This window comes from Vicia villosa, linkage group LG7, assembly GCF_029867415.1.
Source record: "Vicia villosa cultivar HV-30 ecotype Madison, WI linkage group LG7, Vvil1.0, whole genome shotgun sequence".
In the NCBI taxonomy this organism is placed as follows: Eukaryota; Viridiplantae; Streptophyta; class Magnoliopsida; order Fabales; family Fabaceae; genus Vicia; species Vicia villosa.
The window spans coordinates 16885126-16902139 of record NC_081186.1 but is presented as its reverse complement, the minus strand read 5'-3'; the positions used below and the strand labels follow the sequence as shown (position 1 = coordinate 16902139).

Here is a 17014-nt window from a genome sequence, read left to right as displayed (position 1 = left end):
ATACCTCCAAAAGGTTAACAACAATAAAACATTGAGGTACAACCTATACAATACGCTCAACAAACGAGTAATACAATTACACAATTTATAGTATGATAACACTTGATCAACAATACAGTAATGCATTCCATCTACCAAACATACCAACCTTAGACACACTCTTCCATCTGAGCGATAAGGTAATACTTACACTTTTCACCAACCGCTTCCTTCAAGAAACTCAATACTCGTATTCCTATATCATTGAATTCCAATTATCTGGCTCCTCTTAAGTCACTCCATCAATCATCCAACACTTTACATTCTACTTCTGCTACGCTACTCCGATTACTCATTACAATCATCTACACCAATTAGATTTCCGAGTTTTACCCGATTCCAACTCTCTTTACTCATTCGTTCAAGAATCATTCTTCACCATTCATGGTGCTAATCTACCACTTATCAATACTTACTCGCACTCAAAAACAAATTCCTGAGTTACTACATCTATTAAACATTCCAACCATCGGAACGAGTACACCCAAGTAGTTATAATCACATTCATCAACCTTAATATACCATCGCTTACAAAATAGCTTAAACTGAGTCTCGCTCCTTTCTAATAATTAAATCAACTTCGTCCTTCATGGAGTATAATTCCTCATTATATCTGGAATATACAATATCACCTTATTAATAGCACAAAATTATTACAGCATCATATAACATCAACTCTTCGTTTTAATTCCGCCGAATACATACTCGTTAACTACGTACAACCATAATAACATATTCATCATCTCGGCAATTATTCAAAAGATTTATAATTCTTCGACCCGACATCCTTACATCCACTGGGTTCTAACTCCAACATATAGATCGACACATATTCCCCAGGTAAGCTCCTGACATATTAATTCCTCACTTCCCCCAAGTAGTACTCATAACACTACTCCACATCGCACTTTCGCTGCGCGACTCTGATTACCCGTTTTAAGTCATTTGCCCATCATGTTGCACTCTTCCATATTCACCTCTTCATAAGTCCACACAACATAGTGAATGATTATTCTTCACGGCTTAGTATTCATCACATCTTATACCATTAAGGTAACAAAACAAGTTCATCTCATTTATATGATTTCATCTACTACCAACAAGAGATTTAGGGTGATCAAGTCCTAAATTTGTCAATATTAGTTGAAAATCATATTTAAGCATAAACCGTCGTTACTACATAATAGTGTCCATTTCCGAGTTTGCACCCAAACTCATTAACATCGTCATAGTTCAATAATCCACTACGGTCTCCTTTCTTCTAGAATATTCTTCCGAAGCTCAAAACATCAGTTACACAAATCCAATCACTCAACCTCATTATATTATTCCCGTCGATTCTGAATTCACCGCCTTTACCTTGGTAATTCAAAGTCAACCTATCGATCAACTCAACATCATCTTTCTGACCTTCTCTAATCTCGTTAAGAATACCACTAGTCATCTTCTAGCATACTCAATCTAACACTATTAGGATCACCTTCACATACCAACTCAAGTCTCTAAATTGTCCAATTAAATCCACTCATTCATCCTTAGCACCGACATATTTAAAGACTTCCTACGCAACACAATAGCACAACATTCATAACTCGTGGTTTTAATCCAAATTCTATTACATCCTTCACGTCCAATTATCATCCCACTCGGAATCTCAACAAAGTCTTCCTCATATCAATAGGTGTTAGAAATTCTCTGCAATTCTTCTTTTATACTTGTCGTCACTTTGGCATCACAAATACGACTTCAACCGTTCTAAAGTTTATTCCACCTTTACTACTAATTCACTTCTCACTAAAATCCATCGGTACTCAAATCATCTTTGTGACCGAACATCTCATCGACTTATTCATCAACAACATGTTCTACTCCACGTCGTTTCAAACAATCGCGGTAGTAGGCATTCTTATTCACAAGTTTCACGCTTCTATAACCGACTTCAGAACCTCTCCTCATAGGGTCACTCTACCGTATTTATAACTCTTCCATAAATTAGAACACAATCCCTCCTCCTCGTAGGTTCAAACGGCACATTAATCCGACACTCGGAACCCAAGATATGAATTTTCCAATCATTGTCCGAAAATGCAACACTGACATCATGCAGCGACACTCTATACGATATATCCAAAACTCCTCAATTGGTAAATTCAATTCTTAAAATTACTTCTCAAAAAAACCTTCCAAGTATTCCTTCGATCCATTCAACACTGACACTGACATCCCGTGCAGTACCAATAAACAAGTCTAGTTATAAGAACAAGAGTAACCGTAACTTCGCCTCCTTCCAACGTCATCCTGTCACAATTAATTATGTTACAGCTGCTGCAACCATTTTTATAACAAAGTTCATCTCGTTAGCTTTCCGACGCTTCAAACGGAACTCAATTCGGATGTCCAGAACTCCAGTTATGAATTTTCGAAGTTCCGCAGCTATTCAGCAATTTTCCTGCGTTTTGCTTACGAAAATCTCTCTCCAAAACTCATTATCTTCAACTCTATCACATTCCAAACAGCCCCTTATCGTATCTCTTCACTTCCAAACATTCTTATGACTTGAGCAACACATCCTATCGCCGAAGTGCGATTTCTGAAACATTACGACATCAATCCTCTTCGCAAACTTGCAGCTGAACCTCTTCTGAGACGCAAGGCTACACAACTGACAACTTCGCAGCACACCAGCAGAGCTGACACATCGCAACTTTCCAATTTCCTTCTCTTACAATAACTGTCAATTACCTCTAATCATCTTCCTTCAAGATGTCCCAACTCAATTACCAGTGAAGTCTTAATTCCAAGTCACCTTCAACTCGGGAAACAACAAACTCCGACAACGCTCACACTGTTGCCAACAACAGCCTACTGAATCAATCTTCTTGCAACTGAAACATAACCGAGAAGCGAAGCTTCTCCCCCACTTTTTTCAATCCAACACCTGCAACAAACAACCAAGTACCGACAGTGATTCACTCACATGTCGCGTACCAAGGAATAATATGCCGACAATATACAACTGTCGCGCAACTCAACTGACTCAACAATTGGCCGGACGGACCGACCTGCTCTGATACCACTATTGTAACACCCTTCTAAACCCCGCGGAAATTAATAAAATAATTCAGAGTAAAACATGAAAACAAGGGTGCCACAATTCAATTTAAAACAAATTATCATAAATCAATTGTCATGCTTCACTTAGGGGAAAATCATCCATTTAACAAAATCATAATACATAAACATCTCATGTTAACACAGCGGACAATTCATCATTCGGGTAAGCATAACATCATCTATGCAGTATTCCGCAGAATTAATACAATAACAACACGATAGAGTATTATCATAAACTCTAAACTAGCGTTCCCCCAGTGTTACAATATCAGAGCATGACACCGACGCTATACTAAACGAACTGACTCATGAGCTAATCCTCACCGAGCCAAAAGCCGCTACTCGCCAATCTGAAATCATCAAAGTAAGGGTGAGTCTCATTCACAATTAACAAATGTTATCGAATCATAAACAATAACACATCATAGTTACATTATTCATCCAATTTCATTATATTCAGATTGTCATGAAGTACTCATCAACACACAACAACAAATAGAATACATTACCAAGAGGCAACACCATAATTCATCCAATCAAATCATAACCATTACACAATCATCACATATTATAACATTGGACAATCTTCCATTCATGTTATAATAACACAAGTAACCTAATGCAAATGCAACTATATGCATGTGGTACCAAACATGGGATAACCCATCTCACCGATCCACCACCATAAAGATTCGGCTACTTCTCTCACCAATTCCACACAATGGGAATTAGCTACCGCTGTCCCACCACCATAAGGGATACAGCCCACAACATGATTATGAAATGCATGTATCAACCATAACATGCTCACCATCAACATTAAACAACCAAATGTCATAATCATCAACCACCACGATATTCAATAGCCACACACAGTTATGCTATTTCTCAACCATAAATAAATGCATATTTTACATCAACAATATATGTATATCAATTACCAGTTACAACCACGACATCATAACAGATAAAACATTCACCACACAGTGCAACAACAATAGCACCCCTCACAACCGTGTACCAAGTACAACAAATAAACCCAACAATAATAGAGCATTTACATCATCATTCATCAAAACACATGATAACCATATTTACCATGAACAACACCCATTTTTCATAACAAGCAGAAGCAATCACATTATAACAACACCCATCATTGCACTTATTCAATTATGCAAACAACAAACCCTTGCACCTCATCAACTATGCAAAACAAGAATAAACCACATATGGAAAAACGATACTTTTCAAAATAAAATCAAGTTATTGTTGTTATATTTATTTTATATGGTAGAACATTCAATTTAAGGAACAACGTCCAAAACGGCATCTAAAACGGACTTACGGTTTGAAAGTTACACATTTTTAAATTTTTCAAAGAAAATAATTATCGCTACAGCACGCGGCGCCACACACAGTTCGCGGCGCGTAACGAATAGAAAACACGCCTTCGCGGCGCAAACACAGGTTCGCGGCGCGGAACGAGAAAAGTTACGCCTTCGCGGCGCGCACCCACCTTCGCGACGCGAACTGGCAAAACCCAGAGATCTCACATCGATTGACAGCATTACGGGATTCTTCCCAAAATCCCCAAAACCCAAATCAAGTTATATCATGAACCTCAAATACCACCATATCAGCCACATACATGTTATAACACAATTATAACACACAAAAGGATCATTCAATCATCATAACAGTCACATAATCATACGATTCATCACATCATACAATTCCCCTCAAAATCATCCCAAAACCCCAATCCATCATACAACCAATTGACACAAACAATGCATCTAAATCAGTCCTATTATCTATAATACGATAAAAGATATTAACCGGAAGAGTCCCCCCTTACCTTAGCCAAGGATCTTGATTAGCCCTCTTCCTCTTCTGTTCCTCTTTCACGTATCAGCACTTCTACTCTTCTGCTTCTCTTCCACATCTATTTTTCCTTTTTTTCCTCAATTCCTTATTTTATGAAAAATAGATTTTAATTTAGTAAAAGGCCTACTAACATAGCACCCCCTCTTTACTAACACCACATTAAGCCCAATAACCTCTTTTTCCACAATTCTTCAATTAAATCCAATCAAATGCCAAATAATTTCAAATAAATAATTTAATTCCAATTTAAATCAAATAATGAAAATATTGGGTGTTACAGATTCAGGGTAAGTTATTATAATCAGGTTGAGGGAAGGTATTAGGCACCCTCAACCCTTTCCTAAAGGCTAACATTGCAAAGATAAGGGTTTATGGCAAAGATAAGGTTTATAGCTAATGAAATGAGGAAGGGAAAAATTAAGATTTAAAACTGAATTGAGATTTTTAGGGGGGAGACTCGCCTTGTTACCAAGTGCCTACGTATCTCCTTATGGAGAATCAGAGTCAACGTAGTTCGGGCACAGGATTGTACGCCTTTGAATTTGATATGAATGTGTTGACGGTATTTTGAATTACCGTTTCGCAGTTTTGAAAAGGTATTTTGAATTACCTTCGTAGTTTCGCAGTATTGAAGAGATGAAAATCTGTGGTTTGTGGTTTGATGTGTTTTAAGTGTTTGGGCGTACAACCCTTATTTGATATGGCACTGTTAGATGCGGTGATCAATAGATTTGATCAGTATAGCTAACAGATTAATAGTCATTGCTGGTTACTCAGATCGATAGATTGATCGTCGCGGGCAACAAATTAAGTGTGTTTTAAATTTATGTATTTTTTATCTCTCGTCTAATGCGACTAATAGCTTTAGTCGGGTCGAGGAGAGAATTATATTAGAATTTATTGAATTAATATTAGATCTTTCATCTCTCGTCTAATGCGACTAATAGCTTTAGGCGGGTCGAGGAGAGAATTAATCAAGAATTAATTAAATTAATATTTTTGCCAAATGGGCAATGGGATTGGGCAAACCCTAATGCATTGATAAATTTACCCAGGGTTTTTGTGATTTTAATAGTTAAAGTTAATTAAATTAATTAACTCGAATAATCGAGTAATCAAAATAATCGGAAAAATATTATAATCCTAAAACCTAATCCTAATTTAATTTTCCTAATTAAAATGAACTAATTAAATTAAACATAGTTAATCACCACTAAATCTAAATAATTAAATAAAATAAGATACTCCCTTGTGAAGGTGCATGGTGTGTTGCTACATCCAGAGACGTTGGATCAAGCTGCGTTGAGATCCAAGGGCTCTCGTTGAAGGTTTATTGTGGTCTTGCGCCTGGGTGCAACACCTAATCCGCGAGCAAATAAATTGAGAAAAACAAACGTCGGAGGACGGTATCGAACTCGGTACGTGCAAGAGAGTATGGCGGCTTGCTTCAACCACTGAGCCGTTTTCCATTTGTTGTCAAATAATGATCCCATATCATAATATATAAACAAAAACGAATAAAACGGAATTAAAAAAAAAACAAAGAAGCGTGCAGCCCCTTCTTCTTCGTATTTTCTTTCTGAAACATTGCAGTGTGGTGCCATAACCTACAAATCTGTATCTAACAAACATGATGAGTAAATAAATTCCAGATACATAGACCAACTTCAATTTGCTCTCTGAATCCATCGGTGGCCACGGTTTGGGCCAATTACATTTAATTTAGAAAATCCCAATTTAGAGCTTGGGGGCCCTAACAATGGTGGATCTTTCAAATGACCACCAAAATCAAATTAAATTTGCAGAAAGATTATAAACATCAATCTAAACACGATTATATAATCAAGATCAATTTATGCATCGTGAATCAACGGCAATGGAATTAAGGTAAAAACGCAAAACGATGGCGTGAAGGAGGCCAATCCGAGCGCTTCGGCTGAAAGCAATGGTGGTAATGGCTCCAGAAAACTCCTGTGAATCGATTGGGAGCGTTTGTTTGGCTTGAATTGGTCAATATTCTGTTCTGCTACTTTGCTTTGGCCACACGGTTTTTACGGTTTCTGTATCATTCTTCTTTTATTTTTTTGCCGAATTTTGCCTCTCCCTGGTGTGTTAGAAAGCATCCCATTTATATTGGTCAATTTAGGTTATTTCTATACCTAATATGCTTATTGCCCAACTAACTCAATAATTATAAAAAAACTAAATATAACTCTAATAATAATAATAATGTTTTTTTTTTTTTAAATTGGTACTAACAATCTTAATATAATTAATAAAACTTAATTAAAAATAAAAACCTAATTAATCCTAATTCTACCTAATAATAATCATAATGTTAATAATTGAATTTTAAAAAATAAAAACAAATGTTAGTAAAACACAAATGATTTCTCCAAAAAAACATAGAATTTTGTAACAATTGGGCCCACTGTTCAGATCCCAAAATACTTGCTATTCCAACCTCTATTTTTATTTCAACCAATTTATAAAGAAATTTTATAAGAGGTCGAGTTTAATAATAGATATATTAAACCCTATGGCTCTTAATTTTTAACACCCTTAATAAATTAGAAGATACAGATTATATCGGGTAAATTTTGGGGTATGACACTAACTGCTTCTAGACCTGACATTCTCTTTAGTGTTTGTTTGTGTGCTCGATTCCAATCAGATCCAAGAGAATCTCATTTAACAGCGGTTAAGAGAATTCTAAGGTATCTGAAAGGTACTACTAATGTTGGTTTAGTTTACAGAAAATCTAAAGATTACAACTTAGTAGGATTCTATGATGCTGACTATGCTGGAGATAGAATAGAAAGAAAGAGCACTTCTGGAAGTTGTCAATTTCTTGGAAGTCATCTAATCTCATGGTACAGCAAGAAACAAGCTACTATTGCCCTCTCAACAACAAAAGCAGAATATGTTGCTGCTGCTGGTTGTAGCACACAAATGCTCTGGATGAGAAGTCAGCTGGAAGATTATCAGATATATGAGAGTAACATTCCTATTTTCTGTGATAATACTTCTGCTATATGTTTATCTAAGAATCCTATTTTACATTCAAAAGCTAAACATATTGAGATTAAACATCATTTCATAAGGGACTATGTTCAGAAGGGTGTTATATCTTTAAACTTTGTGGATACAGACCATCAATGGGCTGATATCTTTACAAAACCCCTTGCTGAAGATAGGTTTAAGTTCATTCTGAAGAATATCAGTATGGATCTATGCCCAGAATGAGAAGATGAGAAGATCTTATGTATGAGTATCTTCTGAAATGAAATTGGATATTTTTTTTATAAGAAATTCTGATTGAAATCAATTAGAAATTGTGATTCGGTTATTACTAACGTTTCATTGTCTAAGTTGATTCAGAATCTCTTTAAAAGCAAAACAGCTGTAACTGGCTATCCAGATGGTAAACACGTGTTTATTTTTTTTCTGGACAAGCGTGCGTGCAGTTGAGGGGACGTCTACTTAGGTAACTGTGCAAATCTCGTCTTTTGTCATTATTATCTCTCCTCACGTCATGTTACATTAAATGCCATTCATCATTTCTTTTATTGTCCCTCTTCTTCTTCCCTCTATTTATTCCTTCATTTCGTTGCATTTTTTCAATAAGTCTTGGCTCTCTTTCTCTTTCTTTTTCTTTCTTGTCCAACAAAGTTTTTCTTTGGCATAAACCCTAGTTCATTCATCTTCAACCTAGCGTTCATCATGAATCCTTTCAACTCAATGAGAACGGATGGAAGGGTTAATCAGTTACAGGATGTGAAGCATATCTTGGGATGGCTCTCCAAGTCTCTTTCAAGACAGATCTCTTCTTCAATGCTGTTATCAACATTTATCCAAAGGAAGAAGACCTTCTTGAGTCACTGGAGCCCGTTTGCAACATTAGCTCCCTGTCTATGAACTGTCCCTCACTTCCTCTTTGGTCTCTTGGATCTCTCCTACAGTGGAGGTTCTAGTCTGGACAGGCATGAAGAGTTTTCAAGCTTCCATGGCTGAACAAACTGAAGACCAGAGGGTTCTTGAGTTGTTTGCGCAGTCTTTGCGTAGGATAGAGTCTTAGGCTTTAAGTCTTTGTAGTTTTCTTTCCTTGTTGCATCTGTTTTCCTGCATTCCTCTTTTGTAATCCTACTTGGTTAATCAATGAAAAGCTTATTCTGCATAACTCTTGTACTTCTGCTTTTTATCAATGATTATTTGTTTTTCTTTCCTTTTGTCTCTCGCTTTACATCTGAATCTTTTATGCTTTTTGATGTTATGACAAAAAGGGGGAGAAAATATATGATAAATGATCTGATTAATATTATCAGTTACCGAGTAAAAAGGCTCCACATTTCTAACAGAAGCTGCAAGCTTCATATGTTTCTAAGTTGTGTTGTTGCAGGAATCAAAGATTCAAGATCAACATAAGAAGCAACAAAATGAATCAAGCTCTTGGATTCTTGAAGCAAGCTGAGTGCTAGGAAGCTTCAAAATCAGAAGCAAGAAGGAAGAATGATCAGAAATTCTGATAATAGAATATGATCCAAATCATTGTCTATTTGCTCTGATACATTGTCTATTGGATCTGACATATTCTATATGGCTTATATGGCTCTGATACATATTTTGTGCTCTGATACACATTTTATGTTCTAACTCATTCATGCTGACTTTTGTCGGTTAGTTTTGTTCTGTAACATTTCAGGATGTAGAGATGCTCTGATGATGCTCTGGTACATTCAACAATGTTCTGATACAATCTAGCATGAAGTGATGTAAGAAGAAATTCAAAGCTCTGAAGCTATCCGAGGGAAGCAGAAATTAGAAGCTGTGAATGTTCTAAAAGATCCAGAAAACTCAAGTTCTGAAGCTGTCCTAAATGGAAGCATGAATCAGAAGCTGTGAATGTTCTAAAGATCAAAGAAATTCAAGTTCTGAAGCTATCCTAAATGGAAGCAGGAATCAGAAGCTGTGAATGTTCTGAAGATCAAAGAAATTCAAGTTCTGAAGCTGTCCTAAATGGAAGCATGAATCAGAAGCTGTGTGTGTTCTAGGGATCTAAAGAAATTCAAGTTCTGAAGCTGTCCAACGGAAGCAGAAGTCAGAAGCTATGAATTATCAGAAGCAAGAAGCTTATGTGATCGTCTCTACCGAAATAATCAGGGAAGTCTTTTATTATTAAAGTTCTTCGAGTATTTATTTCAGGGGGAGATTATTCATCTCAGGGGGAGATTGTTAATCTCAGGGGGAAACATATTCACATGCTTATGCTATAGCTGTGTAATTTGTCTTTAGCCGTCTGCTCTTTCTGATCGCAAATTCATATCATTTATATATGTTTTTGTCATCATCAAAAAGGGGGAGATTGTTAGAACAAGATTTGTTCTGATCAATATTCTTAGTTTTGATGATAACAAGGATATGAATTTTGTGTGAGATAATGTGGTACTCTAATACATTGCAATTTCCATTTCAGGAAATATATAAAGAGTATGCACAAATCAGCGCTCAGAAGCTTTGTCTCAGAAGGTTCAGCATGCAACATCAGAACATGGTCTGGCAAGACATCAGAAGATGGTCAAGGCAGAATCAGAACATGGGTCTATGAAAGCATCAGAAGAACTTGAGATCAGAAGCAGAAGCACTGAAGTTCTCATGGTATCACGCTCAGAAGCACTTCAAGGTCAGAAGACAAGAAGATGCTATGCACCAAGTTGTTTGACTCTGATGATATTCAAATATTTTATTCACAAACATCAGATCAGAAGAAAGTACAGGTGGCAGGCTACGCTGACTGACAAAAGGAACGTTGGAAGCTATTAAAGGCAACGTCAGTAGACACAGCGTGAACAAGGCTCGAGGTAGTTGACAAAAGCGTGAAACATTAAATGCAAAGCTGTACGGAACACGTAAAGCATTAAATGCGCCCAACGGTCATCTTCTCAAACGCCTATAAATATGAAGTTCTGATGAGAAGCAAGGTTACCAATTCTGAACGATATTATTCTGAAAGACTTGCTGAAACGCTGTTCAATTCAAAGCTCAGAAACTTCATCTTCATCAAAGCTCACTACATTGCTGTTGTAATATATTAGTGAGATTAGGCTTAAACGTTAAGAGAAATATCACTGTTGTGATTATAGCTTTTCAGAAGCATTTGTAATACTCTTAGAATTGATTACATTAATTTGTAAGTAACTAGAGTGATCAAGTGTTGATCAGGATACTCTAGGAAGTCTTAGCTTGTGTCTAAGCAGTTGTAATTAGAGTGATCACGTGGTGGTCAGGATACTCTAAGAAAGTCTTAGCTTGTGTCTAAGCATTTGTTCCTGGAGTGATCAGGTTGTGATCAGGATACTCTAGAAGACTTAGTCGCGGACTAAGTGAAAAACCATTGTAATCTGTTGCGATTAGTGGATTAAATCCTCAGGTGAGGTAAATCACTCCGTGGGGGTGGACTGGAGTAGTTTAGTTAACAACGAACCAGGATAAAAATAACTGTGCATATTGTTTTTATCGTTCAAGTTTTTTAGACTACACTTATTCAAACCCCCCCTTTCTAAGTGTTTTTCTATCCTTCACTAATCCATCTACAAAAAGAACATTAGTTATAGAGGGAGAGTTACCAATGCATATGGTTCCAGAGCCAATGATCTTGCTCTTCTGGTTCCCTCCAAACTTAACTTCTCCAACAGATTTAAGCTCCAGGTCTTGGAACATAGACCTTCTTCCTGTCATGTGTCGCGAGCACCCAGAGTCCAGGTACCATGACATGTTTTCCTTTGTCTTTTGAGCCTTGAAGGAGATCTGCAACAGGCATAATCTTTTCCTTAGGTACCCACATTCTTTTAGGTCCTTTTGGGTTAGTTCTCCTCAAGTTCTGATTGAACTGAGGTTTAGCACAGAATCTATCATAAGATTTTCTTGTGCGTGAAACATATTTCTTGGTGTGTGTTATGTGGAAACTCTTAGAGTTAGACGTGTGCTTTATATCATGAGAATGGCCAAACGTGAACTGATCATACAAAGGTTTGTATGTAATAACCATTTCATCAACTGGTTCAAGTTTATATGGGGTTTCACCCTCATAGCCTATGCCTATTCTCTTGTTTCCACTTACACCATATATCATAGAGGCTAGCTGACTTCTGCCAATACCTCTAGATAGAAACTTCCTGAAACTCAAGTCATATTCCTTAAGAATATTGTTCACACTTGGAATAGACTTTTCTGAACTTGAAGATGATTCAACATCTTTAGATAGTTTCAAAACTTTTTCTTTAAGTTCAGCATTTTCTATTTCAAGCTTCTTAGTTTCAGGTGCAAAGAGCTTTCTCAGCTTTTTGTATTTGATACTAAGTTTAGCCTTGATTTCCAGAAGTCCAGTTAAGCTGGAAATAAGCTCATCTCTAGAAAGCTTAGAAAATACCTCTTCAGAATCTGAGTCTGATGTAGATTCGGATTCGTCATCAACAGTGGCCATCAGTGCTATGTTTTTCTGCTCATCTTCAGAGTCTGACTCTTGATTAGAAGAATCTGAGTCATCCCAAGTAGCCATAAGACCTTTCTTCTTTTCAAACTTTTTATTGGGCTTTTCCCTCTGAAGCTTTGGACACTCATTCTTGTAATGTCCAGGTTCCTTCCATTCATAGCACGTCACCTTCTTCTTGTCAGATCTTCTGTGTCCAGAAGATTCTCCTCTTTCAGGCCTTTTGAAGTTCTTGAAGTTCTTGAACTTTCTCTACTTGCTTTTCCAGAGTTGATTTACTCTTCTTGAAATCATAGAAAGTCACTAGTACAAAAAACACTTGTTAAGTCGGTTAAAAACGACTTTTTAAGTCGGTTCCGAACCTGACCTAAGAATTGCCGACATAAGAAGTTTGGACTTCTTAAGTCGGACTTGGACCCGACTTAAGAAGTTGGTTTCTTAAGTCGAATATATTTAACCGACCTAACAAGTTTAATTTTTTTCACATTTTTTTTTGATGGTACTTATATATATATATATATATATATATATATATATATATATATTTCAAAAATAAAATAAAATCTAATAAGCAACAGACACACAGCAAGCAAAATAATAATAATACCATCTTATAATCATTTTGTTCCATATATTTCACCCACAGTTCAAAATTAAACCATATAAATAAAAATATTGTCATATCAAATTAAACATCATTGTAATTAACACAGGTACTATGCTCGCAGGTTAAGTTCAATCGCATTAACCTATAAACTCAATAGAGATGACATTAGTCTTATTAAAAAGCATAAACAAGAGTAACTACCGAGCTGAAATAACAACTTCTTATCAAAGTACAATCAAACCAAAAAACCTTCAATAGAAAATATCATATCATACATATTTCAATCCCCAAATTATAAGGATGTCTATGTGACAATGCTTGAATCATACATTTCCCTATTGTCAAACTCCACGTGTCATTGTCATATAAACATTAAAGAACAGTCTTTGGGACATACATACTAGTTTACAAATATACTAGTAACTTTTAGGAAAAACATGATAATTAAGGACCTTAAGTTTCAAATACTAACTGATTTAGAATTTCCAGACTTTGTTTAAAAACCCTTAGCTCTAGGAGAGCTTATTTGCAAACTCAAACGCAGACAGTGCAATTCATTTATATCAACATTGAAATGAAAATCTCATCAAATTAATTTCTTCCTTTACATATAACTAGAACTCTTCTATCATAATTGAACTTAGAAGTTAAATAAGAGCTCACACTCACCATGATATGAATATTTGGTATGAGTCCACAAGCAATGATCCAGTTGCACTAAATAAATTGGATAAACATATTAAGAAACACTTGAAGCATATTAACAACATCAAATATAAGCAGATAACCAGGGAAATGGCATCAGATCATAAAAATCATATAGCATTTATATATTCTATGTTTCTCACCAAGTGACAAAATATAAGTATTTTAAATTATTGCGAAATCAGCCCAAATAGTGAAGTAGTATGACTCGTTGTCTTTGAAATTGGAACTTGTTTAAATAAAAAAATATCATTAAATTTAACAACAAAAATAAACAAAAGTTTATCTTTTAAGAATAAAGGAAAAATTGTTTAAGTTAATTATCCAATTAATTTAAATGGTGAGTTTTGGGTTATAATGTCAAGCCTTGTGTTAAACTAACTTGACTCTCATAATCAAATGGTTGTTCTTTGTTTATTTAATTGGAATTTTGCAAAACCTTTACTCAAAGGATTAATGGGAATGAGTTTGACTTTTAGGTAAAGCTTAATATATCACCAAATGATATTACCCATGTTTGTTTATTTACTTGAAAAGAAAGGTTTTTATTTTTTTGTTGAAGCATTCTAAAGTTAAAGAAGTATAGGTTAAAGAGTTTAATATATTGTCGTGAAACAATTTATAGGGGTGCATGATGTGAAAGTAGACTAGTAATATTTCTATTATGGTTGTTGTCATTCAAAGGTAATTTAGATTATAGAGTCTAAATTTTTTTGGCTTTTAAACTAAATCATATGGTTTTGGTATCAATCTACAGAGAATTTGGTGTGCAATCTTTAATATATTGTCTTTTATTTTATTGCCTTTCAGTGAGAATTTGGACAGCAATGCAAATATGTCATTTCATTCTACATAATTTTATTTCAACTTTTTATGTTGGTAATAACACTTTGCTTTTTAGGTTTTTTTAATAAAAATTCATGCTCTTATCTCACTCTTTGTGCAGGCTCGTTGGCCCTTCTCTTATAATCTGGTTATGGAGGTACATACTCTTTGGACACACGAGGCTTTTTAAATAATAATTATTTCAAGTCCAGAGGGAAGTAGTTACATAATTAGATATGGTACTAAGAATGTATATGTGCATAAACATGTTGGTGGCTTGTCAGGCACATATACAATTAACTACACTATCTCATGTTAACGTTTGTTTTAGCTTTAGTGACTTTCCATTTGGATACTTGCAAAAACTAGACAATATTGTTGACTTTTAGGTCCTATGATGCTAACTAATTACATTCTTAATTAAACAAAGTTTAATAATGTTGATAAAATGATGATCTGCATCTAACTTATGGTTATTGCAGGGGTATGCTTACATATTGACTCATCTTGGAACGCCTATAATTTTATATGGCCATTCTTATGACTGGAACCACTCAGATCATTATCAGATTGAGAAGTTGGTATGTAACTAACTAGTATCACACTAATGTGTTTTGGTTTGACAAAAAGAATCTAACAAACCAACTTGCATTTCACTGCAGTTTGACTCTCGCAAACGTCAAGGTATTCATAGAAGATCCCCTATTAGCATTATGGAAGCCAAACACAGTGTTTACTTTGCATTTATCGGAGACACTCACATATTTTTGTCACACTAAATTTGAAATTTTACAACTACATCATAATATTTATGTACTTTTACATAGTGATAATTATTATTGTGTGCTCTTTAATTTAATTTATAGGGACTATTATTGGGCTGTGGTGTGGCTAGAATAATATAAATGAAGAAGATGAAAGTGTTGATGTCGAGGATTAATTATTTCCAGAGGCCGACATAAATAAGGAATTCGGTGATGAATTTAAGGAAGAAAGCATGGATGATAAGGATGATGATAAATTTTAAGACAAACCTGAATGAGTTGATGATTTCATGATGACACTTCTCCAACTCTTCCATTGATGGAGGGCATACAAAAATGAATATGGATTGAAGAGAACTAGCCCTCACAGATCTTGCCCCTAGAACATCAATATCAAGAACACAACTCTGACCATTATTCATAAATTAAAAATGAATCATACACAACAGTGATGTTTATTCCATCCCACAAATGTTTGCAAATAAAAACAAAAAATATCAATTATATACACAATAATGTCTATACAAGTAACTATTAAACCCTAAATTCCTAAATCAAATCTTAAATCTCTTCAATGGAGAGAGATAAGGTGGGATTTGTACGAGGGTTTGAGAAGAAGGGGTTTTAAGATTGAGAGAAACCCTAACGAGAATTAGAGAAGAGATAGGGAGGTATCAACTAACCTTAATGAGAAAGACAACCGGAGAGTAGAGGACAATTGTTGTCAGCCGCAACCAGTGGTGGAAAGCCAACGACAGAGAGCAGCGAGAAGCAAGCGGTGGTTTATGACTTTGAGAAGTAGGAACGAGTTTTCACGTGAAAACAAAAAAGATTTTTACACTTCTATTTCTTATTTATTAATTATTAATTCTTTATATAAATAAATATAATAAATATATAAAATATAATTATAAGTTTATAATTATTATATATATAATATAACTGCTACTCTTTGAATGTTACTGGGTTCGATTCCCGCATCATACATTTTGCAATTTAATTTGTTGAAGTAAACAAAGCTTCTTAGGTCGGGTAAGCTACACCTGACTTAATAAATATATTTTTTTAAGTCAGATAGTAAATACAGGTGACTTAAGAAGTTTAATGTGAATTATTTATTTTTTATTTAATCTTTGTTAAGTCAGTTATGATTGCAACCGACCTAACAAAGTTATAAATATTTACAAAATTGCCACCGCGTCACTTCTTAAGTCAGGTGGCAAGCGAACTGACTTAACAACATTTGCTAAAAAGGTATTTTTGTACTAGTGAGTTCATCTTCTTCTTCTTCTGATTCTAACTCTTCAGAATCTTCTTCTTCATCCTGAAAAGCATTAGTTTATATTTTACTATTAGATTTTAATGCAATTGACTTACCTTTCTTCTGAGGTTCATTTGCATCCAGCTCTATTTCATGACTCCTCAGGACATTGATCAACTCTTCAAGAGACACTACATTCAAGTTCTTGGCAATCTTGAATGCAGTTACCATGGGACCCCATCTTTTGGGTAAGCTTCTGATGATCTTCTTCACATGATCAGCTTTGGTGTAGCCTTTGTCAAGCACTCTTAATCTAGCAGTCA

The 17014-nt window shown here is 35.1% G+C and overlaps 1 long non-coding RNA gene across 1 annotated transcript; it reads right to left on the bottom strand.

Moving 5' to 3' along the window:
* Positions 1-13407: 13407 nt before the first annotated feature.
* Positions 13408-16253, bottom strand: LOC131616985 (uncharacterized). Its single transcript, XR_009288370.1, has 3 exons — positions 16114-16253; positions 15701-15809; positions 13408-13853 (listed from the first exon to the last, which is right to left on the bottom strand). It is a non-coding gene; the product is annotated as an uncharacterized LOC131616985 (long non-coding RNA).
* Between the last annotated feature and the right edge of the window lie 761 nt (positions 16254-17014).